A 22,851-nucleotide genomic window follows, 5' to 3' on the forward strand; every position below is an offset into this window, starting at 1 on the left:
TCACGGAATAAACCGTCATGGTATAAGGAACCAAGGATGATTTTTGTAATGGTCAAAATATTTGTCATAAAAATGAATTAAAATGGTAAAAACCATAAAAAGGAAAGAAGTAAAAATAAAAGAAAGTGTTGAAGGAAAGACGAACTCAAACACATTTGAGTCTGACCTGGACACCCACAAGAGGCGCGAGCCTCCCTGCATAGCAAGGAGCTTCTGTCTCAGGCCAAAACTCGGTTTTGGCTCGTCTAACCTATATTTGAATCGTGTTATGCATCATTCATGCTTATAAACTCATAAAAATGATAAAGACATGAAATAAATGAGTTTTTTACACCCTCAAACTTACGTGTATTGATGTTTGCGACGTAGACGACTTTAGAGACGGTTTTCTCGTAGCGACTACTCACGATCAAAGAAGTTTAAAAGAGTACCTTAAAAAAGGAGGAATTAAAATGGTAAAAACCGTAAAAGGAAAGAGAGAAAATAAAAAAAAGTGTTGAAGGAAAGACGAACTCAAACACATTTGAGTCTGACCCGAGAAGTCACAAGAGGCGCGAGTCTCTTTGAATAGCAAAGAGCTTCTGTCTCAGGCCAAAAGTCGGTTTTGGCTCGTCTAACCTATATTTGAATCGTGTTATGCATTGTTCATGATTATAAATTCATAAAAATAGTAAAGACATGAAATAAGTGAGATATTTACACCCTCAAACTTACGTGTTATGATGTTTGCGAGGTAGACAGCTTTAGAGACGGTTTTCTCGTATGCGACTACTCGCGATCAAAGAAGTTTAAAAGAGTGCTGATGTGACTCATAATTGCGCACATTTAGTCCCCTAATTGAGCCCATTTTGCATACTAATATAACATTCCATAGCCATTTTATCCGTCAAATACTTCCTATTTGCTTTCCTAGTACATTTCGTATGTTTTGTAGGAAAGGAGATAATAAGGCGGAAATTCCCGTCTTTCGTGCATATTTGAAAGCTTGTTGATGATATTTGATGGACTAGTATGAAGAGGAGGCAAGAATGATGGCCAAGGATGTAGGAATAAAGAGTATATAGAAGGATCATAGGCTTAAAAGCAAGGATGACGAGAAGGAAGACATTGCAAGAAGAAATTGCTCGAAAACCAAACCAAGAGTTGCTCTTTGGCTCTGAAAGTATTCTAGATGAAACAGCGTCGAAAAATCAAGTGATATAGGCTTTTGAATCATTCCAATAGGAGCCCGGATGAGAAAATGACGTCCGTTTTACAATCCGAGCTCAAACAAAGAAGTTGTCCGCCAATCCGCTCGTCCCGAGACCCAAGACGCTCGTCCCCTGAGACAAGACGCTCGTCCCCCCCCCCTCAAGGACGCTCATCTTGAAGCCTTGTGATCCGAGCGTCCCGTGCTCACGACGCTCGTCTTGAGGCCTTGTGATCCGAGCGTCCCGAGACCAATCCGCTCGGATTCCTTTCCAGTGCAACCGTCTCTCCTCCGGCCCACTCGGGATGCGCATATTTCTGAAAGACTAGCAAAAAGGAGACTAGCATCTTTATTTGAGAGGAGCATTTCCCTACTCAACAATTAGCATTGTTATTTACTAATTTATCCTTGCTTAACCTAATGATATACTACTATATATACCCCACTTGTAATAATCAAACCACCATCAAGTTTCCTTAGATTAAATCAAGCCTTCTTAGTAGGAAATTCTCTTAGATTAGATTAGGAGTAGATTAGAATAGATTAATCTCAATATTTCCACAAAATTACACATTAATCTTTCCTTAATTATTGTTCAAGTTTATTATTGAGTAATTCAAGTTTATTATTGGGTAATTGAAGATTATTGGGTTATTATTGGAGAATTGACAACTCTTCATCAATCAATCAAGTTCTCTTCTTTTATTCTTTGCTTTATTATTTGGAATCATCTCAAGTTTGGTATAATTCTTTTACCTTTTACTCTTTATTGTTTATTTTCCTCATTCTCTTATCATGTTTACACTTGTTGTGATGATTGACACCATTAATGACATGTTTACCATGATAATAAGTGAGTAGTCTCTAAACTAGGATTAGTGGGTAATTAGGGGAAACAAACATGGGATTGATTCATGCTTAATCTAATATGTTCTCACAATTAAGATTGCTTGTTTGTTGTAATGTCAACCTATGCACATGTTATGTTTGATGAAATGCTAAGCCTATGAATCCTTGCATTTACAACCATCTCTTATCTACTCAACTTGACTTGTAAGATATAAACCAACTCGAGTCTTGTTACACCATACATAGAAGTGATTAGGAGGAAAGTAAGTCGACTTGTAGGTGTTGTACTATCTAATCGATTCGGCTCCGGGACCCAACTCTTCCTAAGAACCGTAAGACATAAACCAACTCGATACCTCTACAACATAAATTGCTTGCAACTTTGTGAACATGTTTGTATGATCAACTCCCATGAATCCCCTATGAACCCATGATATCCTAGAACTTTTAATCAATTGTTTACATCTCTTATTTTATTGTTTGTTTTACTTTATTACTTTCATTAGTTTAGAATACAACTACAAACCCCATCAATTGTGACACTAGCATAAATTGAGATAGATAGACTTAGAACCCAAAGCACACCATCCCATGGATCGACCTCGACTTAACCACTAACTAGTTGTTTGTTGAAAATATAATGTGTTTTGATTGGGTGTACAACGACACGCTCACGTCAAAAATGGCGCTGTTGCCGGGGACGGTGTTATGTGATTAAGTTCTTGCTTGTTTTTCTATTTTTATTTGTGCCTTAATCTTGAGGAACTTGTTCCTCAAGGATCTTTCTTACCATTTTACAATTGAGCTCTATGGACAAAGAAATTTTACAATGTGAACTAGTTTGGTGGAGTCCTATCTCAAACCACCATTTGTAAGACGTTTCTCGAACCTTTACCTTGTATAATATTGTACATTTTCGCACTTTTATTTACAATTTCTTGCATGAGAGTAGTGAGGGAGAGTTTTCTTACATTCTTATTGAGCAAAATTTCAGAAAAAGATAGGGAGGAATTGCAAAAGGGTGCAAGGGTACGATCTTACAAAGAAAAGAGAGAAAAGAATGAAAAACAGCAGAAGACGCTCGTCCCGGGGGCAGGACGCTCGTCCTCAGCCTCCCTGAAGGTACTGTTTAGCACTGACTTGAAATCCAAGCGGATTATGGGACAAGACGCTCGTCCTGAAAAAGATGCTCGTATTATCTATTGGACGCTCGTCCTATAAGACATCTGAAGAAAAATTTCGCACTGAACTAGAATCCGAACGGATTCTGAAGAGGACGCTCGTCTCAATTTAAGCCGCTCATCTCAAGCTCGATTTTCTCGTCTTTTGTCCACCCCAGCTGAAGCAGAATCCCTGGAATGAAATCCGAGCGGATTTTTCACCAGACGCTCGTCGCGACCCTAAAGACCCTCGGATTCCTGCACTTACCTCGAATAATCCGCCCGAGCCCGACCCTCAGCCGCCCGTCCCACACCACTTTTCTATAAAATCACCCCCACCATCCCTCATTTCCTCATCTTATCTAAACCTAATCCACTCATCTTCACCTCCAAACATTCCCATCACAACAAAAATCAACCAAATCATAACTTTCCCAAATCAAAAATGATGAATCTCAAGGGAAAAGCTAATAAGCTCGTTGAAGCCTGTGGACAATGGGCCCACGGGGGCGCTTGGGAAGAACAAGCGTTTGCATTTGTGGAGTCGCCACCAATTTATTGTGGAAAATTGGAAACCGTTCGAATACCTCGTGGCATGTCAAGACACAAAGTAGTGACATGAACACCAAGAACTCGTTACCCATAGCATTCTATGTCTAGAATGACTCTCGTGGATGCCAATGAACACGGATGTTCACAGAGATCTGGAGTAAGGGGTGAGGGTACGTATTAGGAAGCTCTTTTGATCGAACACCTAATCCCGCCCGCCTCGATAGAGGCCTCTACTAATGATTAGGGAAGTTATCTATACTCGATATATTGTCGATTATATGCATGAAATGCAACATCCAACGTTTTAATCCTAACATGTGAAGAATTAATACTAAGTCGGTTATCACGTAATTTAATCATACAATTGATGTCAAAGTCGGGATTTAAGTTAATTACATGTGAAGGCATACAAGTGATACAAGAAATACAATAATGAAATTACAATAAAGAAAATACAATAATTACATTGGATTAATGATTTATGTCGAAAATACTTTCAAAACTTATAATTTGAGAAAGAATAAACAAATAAATTAACGAACGGAAATTAAGGGTGATAATACGAATAATAGTTAATTAAATACGTGAGTTAAAACTAGGTCAAAGCAAGACAGGAGTTCAGAGACAGAAATCAACCAGGAACAAGCGCAGCAGAGCTGCGCCCTCTGGAGGAGGCGCAGCAGTTGCTGCGTCTGTTCCTTGGCTCAGTTCTGGCTGTGAAGCCGGAATTGCAAATCATTAATGTCCGTTGGTGATTTTAATAATCGATTATGAATAATTGACTCGGATGAAAGTGATTAACAGATTATTTACATGTGATTAATGGTCATAAAAGCAATAAACATGGATGAAACCGACTAGGATGAATTATACAAGATTAATGGATTAATTAACAAATTAACAAACTAAACAAATTAATTAGACTAAACAAGTTATTAATGACGAATTAATGATGGATATGACAAACAACAGATGAAAAATATATCAATGACGAATTCCAGAGACTCAATATTGATGAATCGAACCTCTAAGTACCCGAATTTGATTTTAATGACGAAAACCCGCAAATATGAATTACTTGGGATTTAAGTCGGGAATTTATGATAAATTATATGTTAATGATGATGAACAATATGTTAAATTATCACGTGAATGAAATAAGAACGAACAAAGACGAAAGGAAACAAAATGACGAAACCAACAGAAGACGAAGGAAGAAGAAGAGAAGCAAGAACGGCGACAACCTCAGGAAGAGGCGCAGCAAGTGCTGCGTCCTTTCCAAGAGGCGCAGCAGTTGCTACGTCCCTTCTCGACGTCTGTCTCCTGTTAATCCGTAAAAAGGGTTTAAACAAAGGGTTTTAGAAATCGGTTTTAATCGTATTTTCGACATAAATCTTACATGATGATTACAAAAAAAAAGGACAATAAATAAAAGAGGATTTACACCCTCAGACTTACATGTTTGACGAAACGAGATGAACTAAGTTAACGTTTAGTGATGCTCGACTCGAATGTAGACGAAAGTGCCCTCGTAAGAGGAAAACGACTAAGATTGATTAAGTTGATTATTGTGGAGTTGGTCAAATTTGTCGGTCATGCAAAACGAGGCTGGTACTCAGAAGGATCCGAGCTTACGTGGTCGAATGTTCAAGCACGTAGGCGCCAAAAAGTAAGAACGTGGTCTAGAATGCAAAGGGAGAAGAGAAGGGCGGACACTCGCGTGAGAAATATGTGAGACCGAAGGTCTCTATTTATACTAATCACACGGAGGAAGTAGGGTTTTCGGAGAAACTTTGGAAGTGAATCTCGAAAAGATATGAAAAGATACGAAAAAAATACGCAGAAAAGGACTTGGGAAGAGGCGCAGCAGGCACTGCGTCTCTTGGAAGAGGCGCAGCACCTGCTGCGTCCTTTCCCAAGTGGTTTCCCCCTGCGGAAGAAAGATTTCCGTGTTTAATTTATGGAATAACGGAATAATTTTGTTTTCCTTAATATTTTGTGTGAATATTACGGGAAATTGTTTATCAAAGACTAAAAGATTTATAAAATATGGAATAGAAATATCCGGAACATTCCAGAACATTCTGACTCGGCATTTTAACGGTTATCAGAAAATGAAGGCGGTTTTAGGCCTAGACTCCAAATGTACTCTAAATACTGCTAAAACGACCGTATCGGCACGTAAATGACAATTAAGAGGTAGACATAAATGTTTGAGCGATCACTTGACGATAAACTTACGAACTGTCACAAATCATTCCGCATACCAAACATGCGGCCCAATCATCACCGGGTGGTTTGCGGGAGGTGCAGAAATGAGGTATCTACAGAGCCCCCACTTTGACTGAGGCTTGGACAAGGCGAAAGTCAAAGTATAGCCATCAGGTCAATCGAAGATTACAACCTGACGACTATGGCGACGCGAGGCGGCTCAAGGGGTCTGAGCCAAGGACCTGTCGTCGGGAACATTTTAGAGTCTGTCGACTATCGGGGAGGGTCGTTTAAAGTCCATTAGACTAGGGGAGGAGGCTCGCCAGCCATAAGAAGAGACCATACCTGAAATTCCTTGAAACTTCAGAGGAAACAAAAGGCGATATTGGGAGAAGACAGCAGGACACAGTCTGGAACTGCTCGGAGAAATATGCTTGTGTTCAGCTTCAAACAAACTTCGGAAGGATTTGGGGTCGATGTTGATCTCCATGTCTCGAGAGGGAATGACTGTCGGTCGTGAACTCTCGCTGGGGGAACATAATCGGGAACTGATCTCCATGTCTCGAGAGGGAATGTCTATCCGTGTACTCTCGCTGGGGAACATAATCGGGAACTGATCTACATGTCTCGAGAGGGAATGTCTATCCGTGTACTCTCGCTGGGGAACAGAATAAAGGTGTGTCGAAACACCTGTCAAAGAAAGAATGCTCGTTGTGACAAGCTAGGTCTTGGATAAAAATAAGGCGATAATTTGTTGTTGGCTTGGAAGAGGTGAATCCGGGCGAAGAATATACGTCAAATGGACCAAATATGCGATGTAGCATCAAGGAAGAGGCGCACCAAAGATGGGCCCACAAAATAACGAATTCATAACGAATTTTTGAAAATTCATATGAAGGGAGGCTGAGGAAAAGGCGCAGCAAGAGCTGCGTCCCTTGGAAGAGGCGCAGCACCTGCTGCGTCTGTTCCTGGGCGTGGCAATTCAGCGTAAAAACCCGATGAAACAGAGGGTTCATTTCATTTGTTCGAAACATAATTCCTCAATTTCTCTCTCAAATTCCAACCATTTCCGTCAAAATGTGATCCAAAAGCTTGCATTTGCCATGACTACTCGAGGTATGTGTATCAATCTTGCATTTATCTTCTGTATTTGATCAAATGGGATCGACAAAATTAGGGTTTTCGACCCCAATTAGTCAAAAATTTGGGGCTTTTCCCCCAAACGACTTTACCTTGCGAAATTGACTTTGTAAATAGCCAATTGGTAGTATAAGGATCATAACCATGTATTTGCTTCGAATTTTCGTTGAGTTTTGAGCATTTGAGTGAAATTGAGACGGTTTCACAGCTAAACCGTGAATTGCTTCGAAAATAGCCTTAAGATTGCCCATTTGCGACGAAACTTGGTATTTGGAATCCTTGTGTTATGGGTAAACTTCCTATAATCTCGGAATTTTGGTTTGTGAAGGCTTTTTCAGGACACTTTCTAGGGCATAATCGCCGTTATAATGAAATGTTGTCGAAATTCCGACTCGAACCCATGACTTGGTTTCAACTTAGGCTTGACTTGACCCAAATTACCACAGGAGCGGACGGGTTTGTGGGAAAATTGCCAAAGATGGCGAGAAAAGAGCGATTTCGGAGCTCCGAAAACTCGAAAATCCCCTAATCAAGGCTTGTCGTCACTTGACGCGGCCTAAATTTACTTTAATTTTACAGGTGACGAGGCTTCTACGTCAGGGAGAGCTCCCATGGACGTGGACACTGCTGTTGACCCTTCTCAGGTGCTTGAGGAGGCGTTGGAGGAGGCTTTCACCGCTGCGGTGATGGCTGTTGAGGACGAGGTCCGAGAGGAGGAGGCTGCTGAGGAGGAGGAGGCCCCGCGACGGGCTAACGTTGGACGGGGTGGTCGCCGGTGAGGGAGCACTGCGGGGTGAGACACGGGACGAGAGGCACCGCTTTGGGCTGCGGAGGGTCACCTGTCCTACAGGACGGTGAAGAGCTTGGTAAGTAGGATTCATGACTCTTCATTCATCTTCTTTCATTTCTGTTTGTCATTCCTTTTCTTCTTCATTTGAGCTAAATATAGCTTTTGTTTCAAATCAACATAGGAGGCCAGGAACATCAGGTCGTTCTCGGGCTACACGACGGCGATGGGGTGCTACGAGAGGCTGTCGGCTGAGGAGCGAGCCATGATCGAGCGGGGAGCATTCGGAGCCTTGGTACAGGCTTGGAGGGATATTGCGAGGAGGAAGCTTCGGGCTAACCTCAGTCTCGTCCGAGCTTTCTTAGATCGGTTCTGGGACACGACCTCCACGTTTCACATGCCTTTTGGTGAGGTGGGGGTCACGTTGGAGGACTACGGCATGATTTCTGGTCTGCCGTGTGGGACTGAGGTGGTGGAGTGGTCGGAGGCGGCCATGAGGGTTGACTCGGCGGAGGCTAGAAGGCTGATCGGCTGGAACTTGGCGCCGAAGGCGGCTGCGGTACCTAGCTTGGTACCTAGTTCTTACGTGCGGGACTACTTCGCGAGGAAGACCCCGGCGTTGGTGGTGATTGAGGGGAGGGAGACGGCTCCTCCTCCCTGTACTGCGGAGCAGAGAGTCCGCTTGTGGATCTGGTGGTTCTTGTCTTCGATTTACCTCGGAGACAAGGGGAGAGGCTTTCGACGAAGCTTCTTCCTTTTCTTTCTGACCTGAGCGACCTAGGCCGTTGGGACTGGGTCACTGCTGGTTTTGCGGTCCTCATCCGCTTCATAAGGGCCATGGTTCGTCCGGAGTTGATGGAGAAGGGGACTTCTCCTGCTGCTGTCGGCCCTGGACTGCTGTTGGAGGTATGAACCTTCGCTTCTTCTCATGAAAGATCATTTCCTTTTCTTGCCAAATCACGAGAGATCGTAATTAATTATCTGCTTTACAGGCGTGGGTGTACTCCTACTTTCCGGGCCTCGCGCCCAAGAGGACGGAGCCGGTGTAGAAGGCCTATCCCATTGTGAGGGATGGGGTGATGTGTCACACGAAGAGTCGGCGTTCCTCCCACGACGTTTGTCGGCGGGAGGTGAACGCTCTTCAGCTAGACGGCGTGAGTATTTCACCTTACATTAGTCTGTGTTTCTTCCTTTACTTTTAGAACTGATCATAAGAATGACCCTTCGTTCGCTTCTTCTAGTGGGTGCCTAGGCCTTGGGAGGAGTACGCTGGCGCTCCTCCTTTCGTGGCTGAGGTCCTTCTACCTAGGAGCTTGAGCCGGCTGCTGCTGAGGACGTCGATGGGTCCGATGTGGTACTTGGGTAAGCGCTTGGCTCGTCAGTGCTCTCGGGACGTCTTGACGGTTCCCATCGATCCTCCTCGGATGATGTTTAGGGAGCCTTCTGAGGCTGAGAGGGAGACTGACCTGGCTGGCGTCGGTAGCGACGCCCTCCTTCTTCCTGGTGAGGACTACTCGGCGTTCCTCTACGGGAGGTTGGCGTACTGGCCGGTTGTGGTAAGTGCCTTATCCTCTTTTATTTTTGATTGTTTGAGCATGTGATGAAAGATCATCGGTTAACGGAAGTCATTTGACCTTGCAGGAGGTCGAGGCGGCGGGCATCGAGCCCCCAGAGTACCCAGAGACCCTTGAGTACACCGACACGACGGGGATGACGACGATCTCCGAGCTACGTGACTTTGACGTGGCGGTGAGAGATGCTGGCCTGGACGAGTGGCAGCATCTGATTCGGAGGGTGAGTCTTCTAGCTTGTATAGTTTTCGTGTAAGAACACATTTGCTCGAGTTTGCTCAATTGCTAAACATTTTCCTTTTGAAATGCAGGTCGCGCCATCCCGGTTCGTGGCTTTGTGGAGGGTAGCCAACCGGCTGCGGGCTACTGCCGTCGAGGCACTTGCAGGTGGCCGAGGACGTCAGGTATGAACCTTGCGTTTACTTCATTTTTGAGTTTTCTAATCTTCCTTTATGCTTGAAATGATTGACGTGAGCCAGTTTTTTTGTCGTCTGCAGAGGGAGCGCGAGCTGGAGCGAGAGCTTGCCCAGTCCCAAGAGGAGACGGCTCGCCTGTTGAGGGAGCTCGAGGTCCGCGACACCGAGGTTGCTGCTCTCGAGGCGAGAGTTGCTGAGCTAGACGGCGACCAGCAGTAGCTTCCGCGTTGCTTCTTGTTTTTTGGTTGTATTTCTGTATATTTATACATTTTAGGACCCACTTTCGGACATTTGGATTTTGTTTTGGGGCTCGAGCCCCCAGTTTGGTGTACATATCCCCTTTTTAGTTGTATATATGATGGCCTGCGTGCCTTTTTGGGTTGGGTTGCTTTGTTTGTACTGCGCAGTTAGCTTTGGACAGGTTTGGTAGATGACGGTTTACGCCGTCATGCTGCCGAAATTTACACAGAAATGACATAGAACATATATTTGTACATATGGCCTAAATTAGCGCCAAACAATGTCTCGAAAAAGCGAAAAAAAGGACCAGAAATGAAAATGCAAAAATTTGGTCGGAAATGACCGGACGGTAGGGAGGGTTACCCACTAAAAAAAGAAAAAATAAAAACATATAAGTTTGAAATGGAGAGTGAAATGATTCCACAAAAAGAAAAAGTAAAACAGAAATTTAAAGTTGGAAAATAAAATGTATAGATTTGAAAAAAGAATAAATTAGATTAAATTGGTGAAATGGTTCCCCCAAAAAGAAAATTAAAAGAAATGTACAAGTGTGTTAAAATGACGAAAATGTCGATGTCGTCTCGAGATGCGCATCCGCGAAATTAGGAAACACGAAATATGGCAACCTGACGCCTTTACCAAAATAATAACCCGTATGAATAGGAAAGTATTCGTTGAGAAATTTAGGAAAGATCCAACGCGGAAAATCACAGAAGAAGTGCTGAGGAAGAGGCGCAGCACCTGCTGCGCCTGTTCCCCAGTGCATCCGTTCTGACGGATTTTAGGAAACAGCTTTTAGTATAAATAGAGACGTCGAGGGAGGTTTTATTCACATAATTCTTCCGTCTTTCTTCGTCTTATTACACAAATTTCCCAAAATAAGCATACATCATGAATACTCTTGAGATTCGTCTAGAAGAGTGGACAAATGAGTTCTCCAACGTGGAGACACACGACATGGGTGCTTATAATTTTGGAGCACTTTTGAGCTTGAAGTTGATCAAGGTAGTCAAACCGTTCCTAGATGCTTGTCTTGACTATTGGGACCCGAATTATCATGTATTTGCCTTCCCTGGAGGCGACATTTGTCCATTTCCCGAGGAGATTGCTGCGATTGGTGGATGGGATCCGGAACATTTGCCTGCTATTCCCTCCACTTCTCAAGGGTATAAGAATAAGTTTAGAGACTTGCTTGGATTAGCCAGGGTTGATGTTGACCATCTTGTGACTTCTAAAGGAGTGCGAATGTTGGATTTCATCGATCGCTTTATCAATAGGGTTGATCCCACTGTCTCTTATGTTGCGAGGCGAAGGGCATTCGGGTTTTGCCTATTACATGTGTATGTCCTCCTAGGGCATGTTGATGAGGATATGAGAGGCGACCCTCGTCTCTTGAGCTTGATTGAGCAAATGGAGTTGCGCAGGAGCCCAGCTTGTCTGTGTTTAGGAGAGATCCTATTGGGCTTGGATAACAGACAAGCTAATCGCGACCTACCTTATCTGGGAAGTCCCATTATTTTGCAGGTAAAAGAACTTTTTTTTTTTTTTCTTTTTTTTTTAATACCTGCTTTTGGTAGGTCTGGCTTATGGAGCGTCTTCGATTGATCGAGCCCCCAGTTAATGTTCCTTCTTATCATGCTCGCTCAATTGCAATGAGGACCAGGCTTTATGATGCGACCATAATTGGCGCATATTTAGCCCCCGAATTACCATTGTTTCTATGCTTTTTAGTGCCTATTTGGGTCATTTCTTATCTTTAGATCTTTGTTTTGCATATTCTTTGAGATTTTGATCCCTTGGTAGGAAAGGAGTAAGAATCTTGCATTTTCATGGCAAAACAAGGCTAAATTGATCATATTCAATGACCAAGCATCAAGGAGAGACAAGACTAGAAGGCCTTTGTACATAGCATAGTAGAAGAGCATTGTTGAGAAAAGGATCCTTGAGTCCCCAAGGAAATCCCCAAGGAATTCATGAAGAAAAGGGAAGAAAAAGAAGAAGGAAAGGCTGTTTGAGCTACAATCCGAACGGATTGTAGAGAATCCGTCCGTCCCGCTTGATCCGAGCGTCCTCTCCAGGAATCCGCTCGGATTGCCCATGCCCGATCCGTGCGTCTTGTCCCTTGATCCGCTCGGATTGTTCATCCCAGATCCGGCCGTCCCGACTCCCGCCCCGCACGGATCACAAAGACAGTAGTAGATTTCGTTCTTCAAGCTACGAAATGAAGAAGCCCTTCTCTCGGACAATCCCGGAGGCTCCTTGCTCAACTTAAAAAGTGTAATTACTAGTTTAGCCCTTAGTTAACCCTAATGCATCCTCCCTAATTCTCACTATAAATACCCCATTAGTCTAATTAGAGGAGCATGTTCTTCTTATCAATAATTAGTGTAGTTAATATCAATCAAATCTCTCTTCAATATTGTAATCGAATATTAATCAAGTTTTAATCCAAGTTTTAGTTCCTTAAATCTCTCTCTTGTTCTTACTTTATTTTGGGTAATTGAAGATTATTTGGGTTATTATTGGGAGATTGACAACCTCTCAATCTAGGATTCAAGTACTTCTATTATTCTTGCTTTATTATTGGAATCATTAGTAGATTATTTGGGTTATTATTGGGAGATTGACAACCTCTCAATCTAGGATTCAAGTACTTCTATTATTCTTGCTTTATTATTGGAATCATTAGTAGGTATAATCTCTTAATCCCTTTTTAATTATTGCTAATTACTTTCATTTATTCATCATGTTTCATTATGTTAGTATGATTGACAACCTTTCTAGCATGATCAATATGATAATGAGTGAGTAGTCTCTTAGCTAGGGTTTAATGGGTGATTAGGGGAAACCAACATGGGGAATGATTCATGCTTAAATTAATATGCTTTCATATCTTATTTGCTTGCTTGTTTTGATCTTAATACATGCACATGTTATATTTGATGAAATGCTAAGCCTATGAATCCTTGCATTTACTATCATCTTCTATCCTTTCAACTTGACTTGTAAGACATAACCCAACTCGAGTCTTGTTAGACCATGCATGTGTTAAGTAGGGAAGATTAAGTCGACTTGTAGGTGTTGTACAATCCAAGAGATTCGGCTCAGGGACCCAAACTTTCCTAGGATTGTAAGATATAACCCAACTCAATCCATCACAACAATAATTGCTTGCTTATAATTTGAGAACATGTTTGTATGATCATATCCCATGATTCCCCTATGAACCCATGACACCCTAGTGCTTTTAATCAATTGTTTACACCCTTATTTCACTTACCTTGATAGTTTATTTTCATTGCTATTTTAGTTTAGTAACCTTCTACATCAACCCAATTTGTGACACCCCTAGACACCGCTAGTTACAATAGAATCTTCATTTCAATACCCGTCCCTTGGGATCCGACCTTTACTTGCCTCTTTACTAATTGTAGAGTTGTTTGTGAAGTATAAATTGTGTTTTGTATCGACCATTGACCAACGACCACATATGCTTAATTGTGAACACCAAATGGCTCCGATCAAAAATGGCGCCGTTGTTCTTGGGGACGGTGTTTAATTGATTTAAGATTTCTTTTATTGTTTTTAGTTGTGTCTTTTTCACCTTGGGAAGTAAAACTCCTCAAGGTTTGTTCTAATTGTTTTCTAGTTGTTTGATATTTTGCGAGAATGGATTTCATAGATTGTTTTGTAGAGGACCATTTGAGTATCCCTTACTTCAAGGATCCCATGCAAGCATTAGAGGCCTTAGAAGCAAGTAAGGCTAAGAGCATGTATTGGGAATTGGAGGTGGATCTCTTTGAGGCCGCTCTAGCTAACAAGGAACTCACTCATGCACAATCCGAGTTGGTGCACAATATTCTAGTGGAAGCATGTCAACCCATAGAGGATGAGCAATCTATCCTAGAAGATATTCTACAAACTCAAGAGCAAGAGGAACCCATCATGGAATTTGAATATGATGAGGTTAATGAAAGTGAAGAAGAATATGTCATGAGAATGGAATGTCTAATGGAGATGGAGCAAATTCTCAATGACACTCCAAAGGAGGAAAGTGAGGTACAAACTCCTACTTTGAAACCCCTTCCCCCAAATTTGAAATATGCTTACCTTGATGAGTCAAAGACCAAACCCGTGATTGTTAATGATAGACTTGATGATGACCAATTGGGTAAATTGCTTAATGTGTTGAAACAACATGAGAAGGCTATAGGTTATAGTCTAGATGACCTAAAGGGAATTAGTCCCAACTTTTGCATGCATAGGATTCATCTAGAGGACGACCATAGACCTACCATTCAACCCCAAAGAAGATTGAACCCCCACATGCAAGAAGTTGTCAAAGGAGAAGTCATGAAATTACTTGACGCGGGAATCATATATCCCATATCGGATTCTTTTTCGGGTTAGCCCCGTCCAAGTGGTACCTAAGAAAGGAGGTACTACGGTAGTGACAAATGAAAAGAATGAATTAATACCCACAAGAATGATCACCGGTTGGCGTATGTGCATTGACTACCGTAAATTGAACTCCGCAACAAGGAAAGATCACTTCCCCTTACCATTCATTGACCAAATGCTTGAGAGGTTAGCCTCTAACAAATTCTTTTGTTACCTTGACGGGTATTCGGGATTCTTCCAAATCCCTATACACCCGGATGACCAACATAAGACCACCTTCACGTGCCCTTATGGCACTTTTGCATATAGAAGAATGCCTTTTGGATTATGTAATGCCCCCGCTACTTTCCAAAGATGCATGATGAGTGTCTTCTCCGATTATCTAGAGACCATAATGGAAGTTTTTATGGATGATTTTAGTGTTTATGGAAAGGACTTTGACTCATGCTTGCATAATCTTTCCCTTGTGTTGCAAAAATGTGAAGATGTTAGTCTTGTTTTAAATTGGGAAAAGTGTCATTTCATGGTTAATGAAGGAATTGTTTTGGGTCATTTGATTTCGGAAAAGGGCATCGAGGTAGATAAAGCTAAAGTTGAGGTGATAGAGAAACTCCCACCTCCCGTGAATGTTAGAGGGGTGAGAAGCTTTCTCGGTCACGCGGGTTTTTACCGTCGTTTCATAAAAGATTTTTCTAAAATAGCAAAACCCCTCACTCAACTTTTGCTTAAGGATGCCCAATTCCAATTTACTGACGAGTGTGTTGAAGCTTTTAATAGAATCAAAGAAGCATTGATCTCGGCACCAATCATCCAACCCCCAAATTGGGAGTTACCTTTTGAGATCATGTGCGACGCTAGCAACTACGCCGTTGGAGCGGTACTTGGCCAACGGGTAGGAAGAGCTCTTCATGCCATCTATTACATAAGCAAAACCCTCGACCCTTCTCAAGTGAATTATGACACGACCGAAAAGGAACTTCTTGCCATTGTATATGCTTTGGATAAATTTCGCTCCTACTTACTTGGATCCAAGGTGATTGTATTTTCGGATCACCGTGCTCTTCGACATCTCTTGATAAAGAAGGAGGCAAAACCAAGGTTGTTAAGATGGATTTTGCTACTTCAAGAATTTGACTTAGAAATAAGAGACAAGAAAGGAGCCGAGAATGTAGTAGCGGATCATTTGTCAAGGATCCGGTTTCATGATGAGAATGGAGAAACACCGATCAATGACTCATTCCCCGACGATATCTTGATGGCTATTCAAACTCAACTTGAAAGGCACATCACCCCATGGTTTGCCGATTATGCTAACTATATTGTTGGAAAAGTGCTCCCTCCTAACTTGAACCACAACCAAAGGAAGAGATTCCTATTCGAAGTGAAGAGGTACTTTTGGGATGATCCAAACCTCTACAAGGAGTGTAGTGATGGGCTCTACCGGAGATGCATCCCTCAATGGGAAATCCAAGGAATCTTGGAAGGATGTCATTCATCACCCTACGGTGGGCACCATGGAGCAAGAAGAACCGTTGCGAAAATCCTCCAATCGGGTTTCTATTGGCCCACAATGTTTCAAGATACAAGAGAATTCATCATTCATTGTGATGCTTGTCAAAGAACGGGAAATATATCTTGGAGAAACGAAATGCCGCAAAGGGGCATTCTAGAGGTGGAGATTTTCGATGTTTGGGGAATTGACTACCAAGGCCCCTTTGTGACATCTAACGGGAACAAGTACATCCTTGTGGCCGTAGATTATGTTTCAAAGTGGGTGGAGGCAATTGCCACCCCAAATGATGATGCAAAAACAGTCACCAAGCTTTTTAAGAAGATAATTTTTCCACGATTTGGAGTTCCTAGAGCTATCATTAGTGATGGAGGAACACATTTCCATGAAAAGAAGCTTGCATCCCTTTTGACCAAATATGGTGTTCAACATCGAACCGGCTTGGGATATCATCCTCAAACAAGCGGTCAAGTGGAAATTTCAAATCGAGAGATCAAGCAAATTCTTGAAAAAGTTGTGAACAAGACTCGGAAAGATTGGAGCACAAAGCTTGATGATGCTCTTTGGGCTTATAGGACGGCCTATAAAACTCCCATAGGTGCCTCCCTACAAGCTTGTATATGGAAAAGCATGTCATTTGCCAATCGAATTGGAATACAAAGCTTATTGGGCAATCCGAGCGCTCAATCTTGATCTCAAATTGAGCGGTCAAAAGAGGATGATCCAAATCCAAGAGTTGGAGGAATTCCGACTACAATCTTATGAGAATGCAAAGATTTACAAAGAAAGAACAAAATTGCTTCATGATAAGAGAATTCGACAAAAGGCCTTGCACAAGGGAGACAAAGTCCTTCTATTCAATTCCCGCTACCGACTCTTTCCGGGAAAATTGAACTCTAGATGGATGGGTCCCTATGTGATAACCGAAGTTGGGAAGTATGGAGATTTCGAACTCAAGGCGGAAGATGGAAGCAAGTTCAAGGTAAATGGTCAAAGATTGAAGCCATACTATGAAGGAGCATTTGTTGGAGAGGTCGAGGCTACCTACCTCGGTCCTCTTTCTCCTTGACATCTCATCAAGAATGAGAGTTTGGTGGAGTCCTCCCTAAACCGCCATTTGTAAATATACTAACCCTCTAACTTGTATTTATCATTTAATTGCATTTGTTTAATAAGCATAAATTCTTTTCATGAGCGCAAGTGAGGGAGGGTTACTAATGAGTTTTTGAATGAAGGAAGGAGAAAATTCCTAAGTGTGGGGATGCATTGAAAGAAAGGAGAAAAAGTCAACACTCGCAGCGAGAATCCGTGCGTCTCTCTGAAGATCCGGACGTCTGGCGAGAATACGGACGTCAAGGGAAAAACCGCGCGTCATTTGTGTTGAGAAATTGACGGATTCTCGGATGAAGAAGAATCCGAGCGTCCTAAGGAAGAAGACGCCCGTCTGAGAGAATCCGGCCGGATTAGTGGAAAGACGCCCGTCTTTTCCCCTAAGCATTTCAAAGAAAAATCTCTGTCGAAGAATCCGCCCGTCTTCTCAAGAATCCGCCCGTCCTGACCCTGATAAATCCGAGCGTCTTATGCTCGGGACGCTCGTCTTAAGGCGAGGAAAATTCTGGGATTTTACTCGTGGCGAGAATCCGGGCGTCTTGCCCGAGAATCCGCCCGTCCGTGAGAGGAGAATCCGAGCGTCTCGGCTTCGAATCCGCTCGTCTCCCGCCCGTTCCTCGACCCGACTTTTCTCAATTAAATTACACCCCACCACCCATATAATGACACATCACTACTCCTTCCACTCACCCTATAAAACTCACCCCCTTGTAACCCCCATACATATTCCAAATCACTCTCTTCACCCTCAAAATCAAAAACCCCCAAATTTTCTAGGGTTTCCAATTCTCAATCAACAAAGAACAACCTTAGCAAATCTTCAAACAAAATAACCCAAATCAAAAGAACTCAAGGATGGCACCTAGAAGATCCTCCTTTAGAAATGCAAGAAGACCTAGGATGGTGGGAAGTTCCTCTACCTCACATCTCAACACCATTAGAAGGGAGCATGTGGAAATTGTAGACCTCACAAGGCTCGACGACTTCTCGAATGTGGAATTCCTTGATGATGTGCAGCGATTGGTCTTCCATCGACTCTTAAGTAAGAATATTCTTCCTACTAAATTCCTTTGTCATGATACTTTGAGAAAACTTGGAATCTTTCACCAAGTGGAGGCTTTATTTGAGGTTTTTGGTCTTTCAACACTCTTTCGCATGTTTGAACCCACCTATCGGTCTCTTGTGCTCGAATTCTTGAGTTGCTTAAAGATTATCACTTCAAACAAAGAGATTAGCATAGAGTTTAGGTTGGAAAATGTCTCTAGAACAATGACCCTTGTGGAATTTGCGAGAGTGTTCGGTCTTGATGTCTCGCCTACCCGAACAACAAGACCCAAGAAGTATAGTGTCGCACCCTTGTGGAGGGCCATGACGGGCCGGGACTTCATTCTTACCAAAGAGTGTCTTGCTTTTCACATTCAAAACCCAATCTTGAGGCTCACATACCGATTTCTCTCGGGTACCCTCTTCGCCCGCCGAGACCCGGCTATTGTGAATCAAATGGACCTCATGTTCATGGAATCCTATCTAAACATTCAAGGAAGAGACGGGTATCATCTCAATGCACCTCTAGTCTTGCTAGAAAAGTGGGCGAAATTCCGAAATGGTGATGATGATGGGAAAAAGCATATAGTGAATGGTGGACTCATAACAAGACTTGCAAAGCACTTTAATCCTAGGTTCAATGAGGACAATGTGTACACTCCACTCTCGGGAGGAATGAGAATTAATGAAGACCTCCTTGTCGTCCAACACCATTGGATAACCCTTGAGGGGGTTGATAAAAGGATCAAATGGTTGACAAAAGGAAGTGATCCTATCTATCTTCCGATGGCCGACCTACCTCGAGTCTCTCCAAGGAGAGGAAGCTTGTCCCCAATACCCTCTTACCTCATTCAAAGTCAAGAAAAGCAAGCTCCACCCCCACAAGCTCCTCCACCTCAACAACAAGAACAACAAACTCAAAGTGAAAAGATAAAGGTGCCTCCCTACCCCTTTCCCTACCAACCTTACAACCATCCGAATCCCTTCATCCTCCCCGTGACGACTTTGTCACGGGAATCTTGCAAGACTTGCACTACCGTCAATATGAAACCAAGGTGGACAACTATTATGCTCTCTACCCCCAATACCACGACATGGTTCAAAAGGGACGGATAAGTGAAGAAGGAGCTTTTCCTTCATGGGCTCAAATGGAGTTGCTCTTTCCTAACTCGAACAAGGCCAATGAAGGGGCAAATGGTAAGCAAAGGGAGGAGAGTGGGGACTCTTGTGGAGGTGATACGGTGAAGATTGAGAGCGAAGAAGATGAATTCATGGATCCAAGCTTGAGTGATGCTTCTAGGGATATTTGGGATACCGATATTGAAGGAGATGATGCCGATATCTAGGAGATTACTTCATCACTAGGTGGAGCGGGCAAGAGGCACCCACTTTAGTTCAAGTGAAGTTTTCTCATCTCTCCTCTTTATCTTTATTTTTCATGAAAAGAACTTTGCATCTTGTTTGTTTGTATTTTATTTAACTTTGACTCATTGTTGGTTTAGTCCTAGCAACATCAAAGGACTCACACCTCGGTTCCTTTGAGGTGTTCTTTATTGTTCCCACTTTTGTAAAATCCAAAATGACAATCTAGTCTCATGCATAGCATTGCATGTGCATGAACTCCCCCATGCTTTGACATTAGCAATAGTGTCTTGCTTGGTTTGGGGAAGTTAATGCATACGCAACGGGAGGTAATTTAAATTATCCTCTCCGTCATAACAAAAACCATGCATCATGTAGCATAGCTTAGTGTAGAATTGCATTTAGCATAGAAATCATGCATCATTCTTTGCATAATTTCCATCATTTTGGCCATTGAGGACAATGCCCATATTAGTGTGGGGATGGGAATTCTAACTCTTAACTTTTATTCAAAAACCATAAAAATTGAAAAATTTCAAAAATCATAAAAATTTGAAAAATTGAAAAAACCAAAAACAAGTTCATTTCCTTTGTATATATTGTCTTGTATATATTATGTTTGTTTCATCCTTGTTCACATTGATTGACTACGCCACATCCGAGACATGAGGATATTGAAGACCGCATGGTATGATCTTTCCAATCTCCTTTCTCCTCTTTATGTTAATGACTATGTGGCTTTATTTTGATTGATGCGGTAAAAACAATGTGAACTTAGGACTTGCACTTAGTTTATATGTCATATTAGTTGGTAGAATCATTTGCATTAGGATGTTTATATGTTAGTTGCATCATGGCATGTAGTTTGCATGTTAGAAAAATTTTGCGAAACCGTCTACTTGGGAAGCTTGACAAGTGTATATAGGCCCTAGTAGATGCTTTTTATTCTTAAGACTTTGCTTGTTAGAATGCTTGTAAAACACCCTAGGATGTGTCATGCTAGTATCCTTTGACCCATGGTTTAAGGCCTAGTCAAGAGTACCTTGTGGTGTGATAACTCCTTGGCTACCGTTTATTCCAAGGTGACCCTTGAAACCATGCATACTTCCATCATTCATCCATATTCTACCATACATTTTTGTCATCAAAGGGAATGGGCACAAAAAGAAAGTCAATTTGAGTTCAATGAAATGAAAAGTGAAAGAAAGTTTGCAAAAATGCATCAAAAGAAAAGAGGAGCAAAAATAGAACTCCTAAAGCTTCAAAAATAAGGCACCCTCGTTACTAATTGGGGTGACTTTGAAAATGTTCAAAAGAAAATGCAAAAAGTTGTCAAGTATTGAAATGCCAAAAAATCAAAAAGAAATGGCAAAGAAAGTGTTCTCAAAAAGTCAAATGCCAAAGAAATTTGGGGGGAAAACAAAAACAAAAGCAAACTCCCAAAATGAAACTCAAATATCTATCGATCCCTTTATCCATCGTATCCATTTTTGTGCATGGTAGAGAGGGGACGACCCTTCTTCTTGTCTAGGCAAGAGGGGGAATTCCGCGATCCTCCAGTGTTTCTAACACCATAGGGAGTCTACTCTTGACAAAAACATTTAACGATTGAGGACAAAGGTACCCTAGCTTGACACCTTTTGGAGGTGATTTATTGGTATCCTTCTAGGCTTAGTAGTTTGAACAAATTGCATCTATGAAGGATTGTGCACCCTTGAATTGCTTCCCTTGTAGATAATTTCCGCCACTTAGATGAGGAAAGTGGCTATTCTTTTTGTAGATGCATCCATTATGTGATTTTGTGTGCTTAATGTTTGGATGTGTCGCCATTTTGGCAAGACCCACCTTGCCTTGCAAGAAGGCATCCTACCTCATGGTTGTCTTGTTGTGAGTTGAAGGGGCGGAGTGAGACCCGCTAATTGTCTCATATCGGTTATTATTATTAGGTTAGGATAGTATTGGTCCTAGTCTTTGTCACCTCTTTACTCGGGACGAGCAAAGGTTCGGTTTGGGGATATTTGATGCGACCATAATTGGCGCATATTTAGCCCCCGAATTACCATTGTTTCTATGCTTTTTAGTGCCTATTTGGGTCATTTCTTATCTTTAGATCTTTGTTTTGCATATTCTTTGAGATTTTGATCCCTTGGTAGGAAAGGAGTAAGAATCTTGCATTTTCATGGCAAAACAAGGCTAAATTGATCATATTCAATGACCAAGCATCAAGGAGAGACAAGACTAGAAGGCCTTTGTACATAGCATAGTAGAAGAGCATTGTTGAGAAAAGGATCCTTGAGTCCCCAAGGAAATCCCCAAGGAATTCATGAAGAAAAGGGAAGAAAAAGAAGAAGGAAAGAAAGGCTTGAGCTACAATCCGAACGGATTGTAGAGAATCCGTCCGTCCCCGCCGATCCGAGCGTCCTCTCCGGGAATCCGCTCGGATTGCCCATGCCCGATCCGTGCGTCTTGTCCCTTGATCCGCTCGGATTGTTCATCCCAGATCCGGCCGTCCCGACTCCCAGCCGCACGGATCACAAGACACATGTGATTTCGTTCTTCAAGCTACGAAATGAAGAAGCCCTTCTCTCGGACAATCCCGGAGGCTCCTTGCTCAACTTAAAAGTGTAATTACTAGTTTAGCCCTTAGTTAACCCTAATGCATCCTCCCTAATTCTCACTATAAATACCCCATTAGTCTAATTAGAGGAGCATGTTCTTCTTATCAATAATTAGTGTAGTTAATATCAATCAAATCTCTCTTCAATATTGTAATCGAATATTAATCAAGTTTTAATCCAAGTTTTAGTTCCTTAAATCTCTCTCTTGTTCTTACTTTATTTTGGGTAATTGAAGATTATTTGGGTTATTATTGGGAGATTGACAACCTCTCAATCTAGGATTCAAGTACTTCTATTATTCTTGCTTTATTATTGGAATCATTAGTAGATTATTTGGGTTATTATTGGGAGATTGACAACCTCTCAATCTAGGATTCAAGTACTTCTATTATTCTTGCTTTATTATTGGAATCATTAGTAGGTATAATCTCTTAATCCCTTTTTAATTATTGCTAATTACTTTCATTTATTCATCATGTTTCATTATGTTAGTATGATTGACAACCTTTCTAGCATGATCAATATGATAATGAGTGAGTAGTCTCTTAGCTAGGGTTTAATGGGTGATTAGGGGAAACCAACATGGGGAATGATTCATGCTTAAATTAATATGCTTTCATATCTTATTTGCTTGCTTGTTTTGATCTTAATACATGCACATGTTATATTTGATGAAATGCTAAGCCTATGA

This window comes from Silene latifolia, chromosome 3, assembly GCF_048544455.1.
Source record: "Silene latifolia isolate original U9 population chromosome 3, ASM4854445v1, whole genome shotgun sequence".
NCBI classification, from domain to species: Eukaryota; Viridiplantae; Streptophyta; class Magnoliopsida; order Caryophyllales; family Caryophyllaceae; genus Silene; species Silene latifolia.